This window comes from Heterodontus francisci, chromosome 22 (genome assembly GCF_036365525.1).
Source record: "Heterodontus francisci isolate sHetFra1 chromosome 22, sHetFra1.hap1, whole genome shotgun sequence".
Classification (NCBI taxonomy): Eukaryota; Metazoa; Chordata; class Chondrichthyes; order Heterodontiformes; family Heterodontidae; genus Heterodontus; species Heterodontus francisci.
In genome coordinates this window covers 35574178-35587612 of record NC_090392.1, presented here as the reverse complement: position 1 = coordinate 35587612, position 13435 = coordinate 35574178, and the positions used below count along the sequence as shown (strand labels likewise).

At 43.8% G+C, this 13435-nt stretch overlaps 3 non-coding genes across 3 annotated transcripts; all 3 read left to right on the top strand.

Moving 5' to 3' along the window:
• The first annotated feature begins 4000 nt into the window (after positions 1–4000).
• trnag-ucc (transfer RNA glycine (anticodon UCC)) lies at positions 4001–4073 on the top strand. Its single transcript has one exon. It is a non-coding gene; the product is annotated as a tRNA-Gly (tRNA).
• A 3398-nt stretch (positions 4074–7471) lies between these two features.
• Positions 7472–7544, top strand: trnag-ucc (transfer RNA glycine (anticodon UCC)). The gene has a single exon. It is a non-coding gene; the product is annotated as a tRNA-Gly (tRNA).
• Positions 7545–10941: 3397 nt separating this feature from the next.
• Positions 10942–11014, top strand: trnav-aac (transfer RNA valine (anticodon AAC)). The gene has a single exon. It is a non-coding gene; the product is annotated as a tRNA-Val (tRNA).
• Positions 11015–13435: the final 2421 nt, after the last annotated feature.

Genomic DNA, 13435 nt, shown 5'->3' with positions numbered 1-13435 from the left:
ATTGCATGTAGCATCTCAGCAAAATAAGGACTCATTTGATCAAAATAAAGAGTTTAAAAACACAAATATGTGTCAGTGCAATCAGTAAATAATGAGAAATGAAATCCAGAAGTTGGCAAGAATCCCAAGTGGATGTCTTGGTGTGGTTGGGGAAGGGAATCTTTGTCAATGATGGCACACTGTGCATTAACACTGCAGAAGCTGCTGCACCTCTTACAAACTTAGTTTCTGAAGGGAGAGTTTTAAAAAAGGGAATTGGACAATTGCATGAAAGGAGAGGCAAAGAAAAGCAGAGCTAAGGAAGTGGGCCCGAATGGCAAGACTTACAAAAAACTGGCAATGGTACGATGGCCTGAATGGACTGGCGATGTGTTGTGCACTGCTGATCGTCCATGGCTGGGTCAATACCTCTGCAGCCTTGCGAAATGTCACAGTGGAATTGCATTTGAATGAAACAAGCACCACAAATCGATTAAGACTGTATAGTTTAACAATACTTGCAGCTTCCTCAGCGCTGCAACTGTGTTGAGTTTCTGTAGTGTAGTGGTGATCACGTTTGCCTCACATGCAAAAATTCCCGCCTTTGAAACTGGGCAGAAATATTTTCAAAACCAACCCAAACCTCATACCAAGAAATATGCAATCATTGACATTCCCCATTAACTCAAAACAATTTCTCAAAGCCCTCTTTCTCTTGCACATTGTGTGCACAATGCCTTGTACTCGCTCCTCTTTCTAGTCCTGATGCTGCAGAAAGTTCCTCAAAACCGAGCAGTGACACTTTATTTGGCTCAGATTAGAATAGAAACCTGCAACACGAGCTTGCTAAGTATCAGCGAATCTTAGTCTCATTTCAGACGAGGCAAAAGCACATCAGCAATTCACTTTCACCAGCTCCACAGTCGTTGAGACAGGGGCACGCTGCAATATTTTGACCCGCACTGTCCAATTTCTCGCTGTCAGCAGCAAGTGGCATCTGCGGCCTCAATCAACAGGTTACTGGCCATCTCGGGGAGGTAAAATAGCACAACCCGGGCCAAATCTCCCCATAAACCAAGCACCGGCTCAGCAAAATGTAGGCACATGATATCCGGGTCACTGAACCTCCGAGCAGCTCTTACAGAACACCCAAGTGACTGAAACCTTCTTTGAGTTGCAATGATGAATCTCCGGTGGAAACAAGTTGGGGGAAATTGCTCGTCCTGAATATTTCTTCTTGGGTAAAAGGGGCAAATATCCTTTTCAATTTAACCACTGCTGCAGCAGATTCTTGGTGTCTTAAGCACTTTGATAACCCAGCTCTTAACATGCAGCCGCAATTATGACAAGGGGTAAAGGTTCATGACACGCAGAGGGGAAAAAGTTATTTAAGTTATGACAGTCGCTCACAGACTTATTAGCGTTTTGTTCAGTCAGTAACAGAGACATACCTGGATTTATAGATGCCGATGAACATAACTATTCAGCGTCACACAGAGCCGCTCGGAGTACTTTGCCTCCCTTAAAGACGGACACAGCTGATTCTGTAACTGAAGCTAAGGAAACAGGCAGACCTGCCAAATTATCATTTTATTTTGTTCTTCATTCGGCAAGTAACAGGAACACTAACAAGGTGGCGTTGAAAATGAGATGCACTGCGGCTCCGCTCAATATCAAAGCGCTCCTTCATATTGAACTGAGGAAGAATATACATGAATAAAAGCCAAATACTGTGGATGCTGGAAATCTGAAATAAAAACAAGAAATTCTGGAAATACTCAGCAGGTCTGGCAGCATCTGTGGAGACAGAAGCAGAGTTAACATTTCGGCTCAGTGACCCTTCTTCAGAACTGGCAAATATTAGAAATGTCAAAGGTTAGAAGCAAGTAAAGCGGGGGTGGAGCAAGAGATAACAAAGGAGAAGGTGTAGATTGGGCAAGGCCACAGAATAGCTGACCAGAAGGTCATGGAGCAAAGGCAAACAATATGTTAATGGTGTGTTGAAAGACAAAGAATTCGTACAGATAGGACTGTTAATAGACGGAAAATTGAACAGCAGCAAGTACAAACAGGAAAAACAACAGTGGGTAAGCAAACTGAACAAACTAAGATGAAATAAAATAAACATACAAAAAAATGTAAAAAACAAAAATAACAAAAAATGAAAGTAAAATGGGGGCCCGTCATGCTCTGGAATTATTGAACTCAATGTTCAGTCCGACACGCTGTCGTGTGCAGTGGTTCACACCGCAGCCTCACAGCTCCAGCGACCCGCTTTCAATTCTGGGCACTGCCTGCGTGGTGTTTGCAAGTTCTCCCTGTGTCTGCGTGGGATTCCTCTGGGTGCTCCGGTTTCCTCCCACATGCCAAAGACTGGCTGGTTGATAGGTTAATTGGCCATTATAAATTGCCCCTCGTATAGAAGGGCGGTAGGGAAATATAGGGAAGGTGGGGATGTGGTAGGAATATGGAATTCGTGTCGGATTAGTATAAATGGGTGTTCGATGGTCAGCACAGACTCGGTGGGTCGAAGGGCCTGTTTCAGTGCTGTATCACCAAACTAAACTAATCGCTCAACGAGATGCTGTTTTTCGAGCTTGTGTTGATGTTCACTGGAACACTGAGGCAATCCCAGGATAGAGATGTGAGCATGAGAGCAGTGGGCAGTCTTGAAATGGCAAGCAACCGGAAGCTCAGGGTCCTGCTTGCGGACTGAGCCGACGTATTCCGCAAAGCGGTCACCCAGTCTGCGTTTGGTCTCCCCAATAAACATGAATATACATGAATTGGATTTAGGCGCCAGTATGTTGCAAAACAAGAAGAAAGAAAAGCACAAATGCCATTAACTCTGACTTTGCAAATGATTCACTGAAAAATTCTTTCATTTGCTGGAAAATATGACTATTGTGCATCTGAAATTGGGCACCATGGAATTGTGTTGCATACTGACCTGTTTTCCTATATTTGCCTGTCATCTATGCAATTCAATTTGTGTTGGATATTGCTGAGAATCTCATTTCAAGATGAGGGCACAGATATTATTATAATCCTACTGAAAGCCTAAACCTGGAACAAATCCTGTGTTACATGGATTGCAACGTTTGGAGGGCTGTGCAGCTAAGGTGAGGAAGACGAGAATGATGTGTTTGATGATTGCGTGGAATGCATTGCAAACTTGGGTTACGTTGCTTGATTTCATTCTGCACCTTGAAATTCAGAAGCAAGTGAAGCACCAGGTGGAAACCAACAGCTGTCTCTGTGGAAGAGGGGACATGGTCTCCTAATCTAACCATTTGAACTCTGCAAACATTCTGCTGGATCTGAACTGCCCTGTATACCAAGGCCAATTTGTATACTATATAAATTGGCATGCCCAGACTATGCAGAGGACTCCAGGTGGGGTCCAACCAGGACTTTATATAGCTGCAGTGAAGCTTCGCCCACATTATATAACTGCCTCTGTTATGCATTCTACTGCGAGGGTAATCACATTGTCTGTAGCAACTCAGCAAAATAAGGACTCATTTGATCAAAATAAAGAGTTTAAAAACATAAATATGTGTCAGTGCAATCAGTAAATAATGAGAAATGAAATCCAGAAGTTGGCAAGAATCCCAAGTGGATGTCTTGGTGTGGTTGGGGAAGGGAATCTTTGTCAATGATGGCACACTGTGCATTAACACTGCAGCAGCTGCTGCACCTCTTCCAAACTTAGTTTCTTAAGGGAGAGTCTAAAAAAAAAGGGAATTTGATAATTGCATGAAAGGAGAGGCAAAGAAAAGCAGAGCTAAGGAAGTGGGCCCAAATGGCAAGTCTTTGAAAAAACTGGCAATGGTACGATGGCCTGAATGGACTGGCGATGTGTTGTGCACTGCTGATCGTCCATGGCTGGGTCAATACCTCTGCAGCCTTGCGAAATGTCACAGTGGAATTGCATTTGAATGAAACAAGCACCACATCTCGATTAAGACTGTATAGTTTGACAATACTTGCAGCTTCCTCAGCACTGCACCTGTGTTGAGTTTCTGTAGTGTAGTGGTGATCACATTTGCTTTCCCCGCAAAAGGTCCCCAGTTCGAAACTGGGTAGAAACATTTTCAAAACGAACCCAAACTTCTTAGCTAGAAATATGCAATCATTGACATTCCCCATGAACACAACACAATTTCGCAAAGCCCTCTTTCTCTTGCACATTGTGTGCACAATGCCTTGCACTCGCTCCTCTTTCTAGTCCTGATGCTGCAGAAAGTTCCTCAAAACCGAGCAGTGACACTTTATTTGGCTCTGATTAGAATAGAAACCTGCAACACGAGCTTGCAAAGTAACAGCGAATCTTAGTCTCATTTCAGACGAGGCAAAAGCACATCAGCAATTCACTTTCACCAGCTCCACAGTCGTTGAGACAGGGGCACGCTGCATTATTTTAACCCGCACTGTCCAATTACTCGCTGTCAGCAGCAAGTGGCGTCTGCTGCCTCAATCAACAGGTTACTGGCCATCTCGGGGAGGTAAAATAGCACAACCCGTGCCAAATCCCCCCAAAAACCAAGCACCGGCTCAGCAAAACATAGGCACATGATATCCGGGTCACTGAACCTCCGAGCAGCTCTGACAGAACAGCCAAGTGACTGAAACTTTCTTTGAGTTGCAATGATGAATCTCCGGTGGAAACAAGTTAGGGGAAATTGCTCCTCCTGAATATTTCTTCTTGGGTAAAAGGGGCAAAAATCCTTTTCAATTTAACCACTGCTGCAGCAGATTCTTGGTGTCTTAAGCACCTTGATAACCCAGCTCTGAACATGCAGCCGCAATTATGACAAGGGGTAAAGGTTCATGACACGCAGAGGGGGAAAAGTTATTTAAGTTATGACAGTCGCTCACAGACTTATTAGCGTTTTGTTCAGTCAGTAACAGAGACATAACTGGATTTATTGATGCAGATTAACATAACTATTCAGCGACACACAGAGCCGCTCGGAGTACTTTGCCTCCCTTCAAGACGGACACAGCTGATTCTGTAACTGAAGCTAAGGAAACAGGCAGACCTGCCAAATTATCATTTTATTTTGTTCTTCATTCGGCAAGTAACAGGAACACTAACAAGGTGGCGTTGAAAATGAGATGCACTGCGGCTCCGCTCAATATCAAAGCGCTCCTTCATATTGAACTGAGGAAGAATATACATGAATAAAAGCCAAATACTGTGGATGCTGGAAATCTGAAATAAAAACAAGAAATTCTGGAAATACTCAGCAGGTCTGGCAGCATCTGTGGAGACAGAAGCAGAGTTAACATTTCGGTTCAGTGACCCTTCTTCAGAACTGGCAAATATTAGAAATGTCAAAGGTTAGAAGCAAGTAAAGCGGGGGTGGAGCAAGAGATAACAAAGGAGAAGGTGTAGATTGGGCAAGGCCACAGAATAGCTGACCAGAAGGTCATGGAGCAAAGGCAAACAATATGTTAATGGTGTGTTGAAAGACAAAGAATTCGTACAGATAGGACTGTTAATAGACGGAAAATTGAACAGCAGCAAGTACAAACAGGAAAAACAACAGTGGGTAAGCAAACTGAACAAACTAAGATGAAATAAAATAAACATACAAAAAAATGTAAAAAACAAAAATAACAAAAAATGAAAGTAAAATGGGGGCCCGTCATGCTCTGGAATTATTGAACTCAATATTCAGTCCGGCACGCTCTCGTGTGCACTGGTTCACACCGCAGCCTCACAGCTCCAGCGACCCGCTTTCAATTCTGGGCACTGCCTGCGTGGTGTTTGCAAGTTCTCCCTGTGTCTGCGTGGGATTCCTCTGGGTGCTCCGGTTTCCTCCCACATGCCAAAGACTGGCTGGTTGATAGGTTAATTGGCCATTATAAATTGCCCCTCGTATAGAAGGGCGGTAGGGAAATATAGGGAAGGTGGGGATGTGGTAGGAATATGGAATTCGTGTCGGATTAGTATAAATGGGTGTTCGATGGTCAGCACAGACTCGGTGGGTCGAAGGGCCTGTTTCAGTGCTGTATCACCAAACTAAACTAATCGCTCAACGAGATGCTGTTTTTCGAGCTTGTGTTGATGTTCACTGGAACACTGAGGCAATCCCAGGATAGAGATGTGAGCATGAGAGCAGTGGGCAGTCTTGAAATGGCAAGCAACCGGAAGCTCAGGGTCCTGCTTGCGGACTGAGCCGACGTATTCCGCAAAGCGGTCACCCAGTCTGCGTTTGGTCTCCCCAATAAACATGAATATACATGAATTGGATTTAGGCGCCAGTATGTTGCAAAACAAGAAGAAAGAAAAGCACAAATGCCATTAACTCTGACTTTGCAAATGATTCACTGAAAAATTCTTTCATTTGCTGGAAAATATGACTATTGTGCATCTGAAATTGGGCACCATGGAATTGTGTTGCATACTGACCTGTTTTCCTATATTTGCCTGTCATCTATGCAATTCAATTTGTGTTGGATATTGCTGAGAATCTCATTTCAAGATGAGGGCACAGATATTATTATAATCCTACTGAAAGCCTAAACCTGGAACAAATCCTGTGTTACATGGATTGCAACGTTTGGAGGGCTGTGCAGCTAAGGTGAGGAAGACGAGAATGATGTGTTTGATGATTGCGTGGAATGCATTGCAAACTTGGGTTACGTTGCTTGATTTCATTCTGCACCTTGAAATTCAGAAGCAAGTGAAGCACCAGGTGGAAACCAACAGCTGTCTCTGTGGAAGAGGGGACATGGTCTCCTAATCTAACCATTTGAACTCTGCAAACATTCTGCTGGATCTGAACTGCCCTGTATACCAAGGCCAATTTGTATACTATATAAATTGGCATGCCCAGACTATGCAGAGGACTCCAGGTGGGGTCCAACCAGGACATTATATAGCTGCAGTGAAGCTTCGCCCACATTATATAACTGCCTCTGTTATGCATTCTACTGCGAGGGTAATCACATTGTCTGTAGCAACTCAGCAAAATAAGGACTCATTTGATCAAAATAAAGAGTTTAAAAACATAAATATGTGTCAGTGCAATCAGTAAATAATGAGAAATGAAATCCAGAAGTTGGCAAGAATCCCAAGTGGATGTCTTGGTGTGGTTGGGGAAGGGAATCTTTGTCAATGATGGCACACTGTGCATTAACACTGCAGCAGCTGCTGCACCTCTTCCAAACTTAGTTTCTTAAGGGAGAGTCTAAAAAAAAAGGGAATTTGATAATTGCATGAAAGGAGAGGCAAAGAAAAGCAGAGCTAAGGAAGTGGGCCCAAATGGCAAGTCTTTGAAAAAACTGGCAATGGTACGATGGCCTGAATGGACTGGCGATGTGTTGTGCACTGCTGATCGTCCATGGCTGGGTCAATACCTCTGCAGCCTTGCGAAATGTCACAGTGGAATTGCATTTGAATGAAACAAGCACCACATCTCGATTAAGACTGTATAGTTTGACAATACTTGCAGCTTCCTCAGCACTGCACCTGTGTTGAGTTTCTGTAGTGTAGTGGTGATCACATTTGCTTTCCACGCAAAAGGTCCCCAGTTCGAAACTGGGTAGAAACATTTTCAAAACGAACCCAAACTTCTTAGCTAGAAATATGCAATCATTGACATTCCCCATGAACACAACACAATTTCGCAAAGCCCTCTTTCTCTTGCACATTGTGTGCACAATGCCTTGCACTCGCTCCTCTTTCTAGTCCTGATGCTGCAGAAAGTTCCTCAAAACCGAGCAGTGACACTTTATTTGGCTCTGATTAGAATAGAAACCTGCAACACGAGCTTGCAAAGTAACAGCGAATCTTAGTCTCATTTCAGACGAGGCAAAAGCACATCAGCAATTCACTTTCACCAGCTCCACAGTCGTTGAGACAGGGGCACGCTGCATTATTTTAACCCGCACTGTCCAATTACTCGCTGTCAGCAGCAAGTGGCGTCTGCTGCCTCAATCAACAGGTTACTGGCCATCTCGGGGAGGTAAAATAGCACAACCCGTGCCAAATCCCCCCAAAAACCAAGCACCGGCTCAGCAAAACATAGGCACATGATATCCGGGTCACTGAACCTCCGAGCAGCTCTGACAGAACAGCCAAGTGACTGAAACTTTCTTTGAGTTGCAATGATGAATCTCCGGTGGAAACAAGTTAGGGGAAATTGCTCCTCCTGAATATTTCTTCTTGGGTAAAAGGGGCAAAAATCCTTTTCAATTTAACCACTGCTGCAGCAGATTCTTGGTGTCTTAAGCACCTTGATAACCCAGCTCTGAACATGCAGCCGCAATTATGACAAGGGGTAAAGGTTCATGACACGCAGAGGGGGAAAAGTTATTTAAGTTATGACAGTCGCTCACAGACTTATTAGCGTTTTGTTCAGTCAGTAACAGAGACATAACTGGATTTATTGATGCAGATTAACATAACTATTCAGCGACACACAGAGCCGCTCGGAGTACTTTGCCTCCCTTCAAGACGGACACAGCTGATTCTGTAACTGAAGCTAAGGAAACAGGCAGACCTGCCAAATTATCATTTTATTTTGTTCTTCATTCGGCAAGTAACAGGAACACTAACAAGGTGGCGTTGAAAATGAGATGCACTGCGGCTCCGCTCAATATCAAAGCGCTCCTTCATATTGAACTGAGGAAGAATATACATGAATAAAAGCCAAATACTGTGGATGCTGGAAATCTGAAATAAAAACAAGAAATTCTGGAAATACTCAGCAGGTCTAGCAGCATCTGTGGAGACAGAAGCAGAGTTAACATTTCGGTTCAGTGACCCTTCTTCAGAACTGGCAAATATTAGAAATGTCAAAGGTTAGAAGCAAGTAAAGCGGGGGTGGAGCAAGAGATAACAAAGGAGAAGGTGTAGATTGGGCAAGGCCACAGAATAGCTGACCAGAAGGTCATGGAGCAAAGGCAAACAATATGTTAATGGTGTGTTGAAAGACAAAGAATTCGTACAGATAGGACTGTTAATAGACGGAAAATTGAACAGCAGCAAGTACAAACAGGAAAAACAACAGTGGGTAAGCAAACTGAACAAACTAAGATGAAATAAAATAAACATACAAAAAAATGTAAAAAACAAAAATAACAAAAAATGAAAGTAAAATGGGGGCCCGTCATGCTCTGGAATTATTGAACTCAATATTCAGTCCGGCACGCTCTCGTGTGCACTGGTTCACACCGCAGCCTCACAGCTCCAGCGACCCGCTTTCAATTCTGGGCACTGCCTGCGTGGTGTTTGCAAGTTCTCCCTGTGTCTGCGTGGGATTCCTCTGGGTGCTCCGGTTTCCTCCCACATGCCAAAGACTGGCTGGTTGATAGGTTAATTGGCCATTATAAATTGCCCCTCGTATAGAAGGGCGGTAGGGAAATATAGGGAAGGTGGGGATGTGGTAGGAATATGGAATTCGTGTCGGATTAGTATAAATGGGTGTTCGATGGTCAGCACAGACTCGGTGGGTCGAAGGGCCTGTTTCAGTGCTGTATCACCAAACTAAACTAATCGCTCAACGAGATGCTGTTTTTCGAGCTTGTGTTGATGTTCACTGGAACACTGAGGCAATCCCAGGATAGAGATGTGAGCATGAGAGCAGTGGGCAGTCTTGAAATGGCAAGCAACCGGAAGCTCAGGGTCCTGCTTGCGGACTGAGCCGACGTATTCCGCAAAGCGGTCACCCAGTCTGCGTTTGGTCTCCCCAATAAACATGAATATACATGAATTGGATTTAGGCGCCAGTATGTTGCAAAACAAGAAGAAAGAAAAGCACAAATGCCATTAACTCTGACTTTGCAAATGATTCACTGAAAAATTCTTTCATTTGCTGGAAAAGATGACTATTGTGCATCTGAAAATGGGCACCATGGAATTGTGTTGCATACTGACCTGTTTTCCTATATTTGCCTGTCATCTATGCAATTCAATTTGTGTTGGATATTGCTGAGAATATCATTTCAAGATGAGGGCACAGATATTATTATAATCCTACTGAAAGCCTAAACCTGGAACAAATACTGTGTTACATGGATTGCAACGTTTCGAGGGCTGTGCAGCTAAGGTGAGGAAGACAGGAATGATGTGTTTGATGATTGCGTGGAATGCATTGCAAACTTGGGTTACGTTGCTTGATTTCATTCTACACCTTGAAATTCAGAAACAAGTGAGGCACCAGGTGGAAACCAACAGCTGTCTCTGTGGAAGAGGGGACATGGCTTCCTAATCTAACCATTTGAACTCTGCAAACATTCTGCTGGATCTGAACTGCCCTGTATACCAAGGCCAATTTGTATACTATATAAATTGGCATGCCCAGACTATGCAGAGGACTCCAGGTGGGGTCCAACCAGGACATTATATAGCTGCATTGAAGCTTCGCCCCCATTATATAACTGCCTCTGTTACGCATTCTACTGCGAGGGTAATCACATTGTATGTAGCATCTCAGCAAAATAAGGACTCATTTGATCAAAATAAAGAGTTTAAAAACACAAATATGTGTCAGTGCAATCAGTAAATAATGAGAAATGAAATCCAGAAGTTGGCAAGAATCCCAAGTGGATGTCTTGGTGTGGTTGGGGAAGGGAATCTTTGTCAATGATGGCACACTGTGCATTAACACTGCAGCAGCTGCTGCACCTCTTACAAACTTAGTTTCTTAAGGGAGAGTTTTAAAAAAAGGGAATTGGATAATTGCATGAAAGGAGAGGCAAACAAAAGCAGAGCTGAGGAAGTGGGCCCAAATGGCAAGTCTTAGAAAAAACTGGCAATGGTCCGATGGCCTGAATGGACTGGCGATGTGTTGTGCACTGCTGATCGTCCATGGCTGGGTCAATACCTCTGCAGCCTTGCGAAATGTCACAGTGGAATTGCATTTCAATGAAACAAGCACCACAAATCGATTAAGACTGTATTGTTTAACAATACTTGCAGCTTCCTGAACGCTGCAATTGTGTTGAGTTTCTGTAGTGTAGTGGTGATTACGTTTGCCTAACACGCAAAAGGTCCCCAGTTCGAAACTGGGCAGAAACATTTTCAAAACGAACCCAAACTTCTTCGCAAGAAATATGCAATCATTGACATTCCCCATGAACACAACACAATTTCTCAAAGCCCTCTTTCTCTTGCACATTGTGTGCACAATGCCTTGCACTCGCTCCTCTTTCTAGTCCTGATGCTGCAGAAAGTTCCGCAAAACCGAGCAGTGACACTTTATTTGGCTCAGATGAGAATAGAAACCTGCAACACGAGCTTGCTAAGTAACAGCGAATCTTAGTCTCATTTCAGACGAGGCAAAAGCACATCAGCAATTCACTTTAACCAGCTCCACAGTCGTTGAGACAGGGGCACGCTGCAATATTTTGACCCGCACTGTCCAATTACTCGCTGTCAGCAGCAAATGGAGTCTGCTGCTTCAATCAACAGGTTACTGGCCATCTCGGGGAGGTAAAATAGCACAACCCGGGCCAAATCTCCCCATCAACCAAGCACCGGCTCAGCAAAACGTAGGCACATGATATCCGGGTCACTGAACCTCCGAGCAGCTCTGACAGAACACCCAAGTGACTGAAAATTTCTTTGAGTTGCAATGATGAATCTCCGGTGGAAACAAGTTGGGGGAAATTGCTCCTCCTGAACATTTCTTCTTGGGTAAAAGGGGCAAAAATCCTTTTCAATTTAACCACTGCTGCAGCAGATTCTTGGTGTCTTAAGCACCTTGATAACCCAGCTCTTAACATGCAGCCGCAATTATGACAAGGGGTGAAGGTTCATGACACGCAGAGGGGAAAAAGTTATTTAAGTTATGACAGTCGCTCACAGATTTATTAGCGTTTTGTTCAGTCAGTAACAGAGACATACCTGGATTTATTGATGCAGATTAACATAACTATTCAGCGTCACGCAGAGCCGCTAGGAGTACTTTGCCTCCCTTAAAGACGGACACGGCTGATTCTGTAACTGAAGCTAAGGAAACAGGCAGACCTGCCAAATTATTATTTTATTTTGTTCTTCATTCGGCAAGTAACAGGAACACTAACAAGGTGGCGTTGAAAATGAGATGCACTGCGGCTCCGCTCAATATCAAAGCGCTCCTTCATATTGAACCGAGGAAGAATATACATGAATAAAAGCAAAATACTGTGGATGCTGGAAATCTGAAATAAAAACAAGAAATTCTGGAAATACTCAGCACGACTGGCAGCATCTGTGGAGACAGAAGCAGAGTTAACATTTCGGCTCAGTGACCCTTCTTCAGAACTGGCAAATATTAGAAATGTCAAAGGTTAGAAGCAAGTAAAGCGGGGGTGGAGCAAGAGATAACAAAGGAGAAGGTGTAGATTGGACAAGGCCACAGAATAGCTGACCAGAAGGTCATGGAGCAAAGGCAAACAATATGTTAATGGTGTGTTGAAAGACAAAGCATTAGTACAGAGAGGACTGTTAATGGACTGAAAATTGAACAGCAGCAAGTACAAACAGGAAAAAAAACAGTGGGTAAGCAAACTGAACAAACTAAGATGAAATAAAATAAACATACAAAAAAATGTAAAAAATGTAAAAATGAAAAATAACAAAAAATGAAAGTAAAATGGGGGCCCCGTCATGCTCTGGAATTATTGAACTCAATATTCAGTCCGGCACGCTCTCGTGTGCAGTGGTTCACACCGCAGCCTCACAGCTCCAGCGACCCGCTTTCAATTCTGGGCACTGCCTGCGTGGTGTTTGCAAGTTCTCCTTGTGTCTGCGTGGGATTCCTCTGGGTGCTCCAGTTTCCTCCCACATGCCAAAGACTGGCTGCTTGATAGGTTAATTGGCCATTATAAATTGCCACTCGTATAGGGAGGTGGCAGGGAAATATAGGGAAGGTGGGGATGTGGTAGGAATATGGAATTCGTGTCGGATTAGTATAAATGGGTGGTCGATGGTCAGCACAGACTCGGTGGGCCGAAGGGCCTGTTTCACTGCTGTATCACCAAACTAAACTAATCGGTCAACGGGATGCTGTTTTTCGAGCTTGTGTTGATGTTCACTGGAACACTGAGGCAATCCCAGGATAGAGATGTGAGCATGAGAGCAGTGGGCAGTCTTGAAATGGCAAGCAACCGGAAGCTCAGGGTCCTGCTTGCGGACTGAGCCGACGTATTCCGCAAAGCAGTCACCCAGTCTGCGTTTGGTCTCCCCAATAAACATTAATATACATGAATTGGATTTAGGCGCCAGTATGTTGCAAAACAAGAAGAAAGAAAAGCACAAATGCCATTAACTCTGACTTTGCAAATGATTCACTGAAAAATTCTTTCATTTGCTGGAAAAGATGACGATTGTGCATCTGAAAATGGGCACCATGGAATTGTGTTGCATACTGACCTGTTTGCCTATATTTGCCTGTCATCTATGCAATTCAATTTGTGTTGGATATTGCTGAGAATCTCATTTCAAGATGAGGGCACA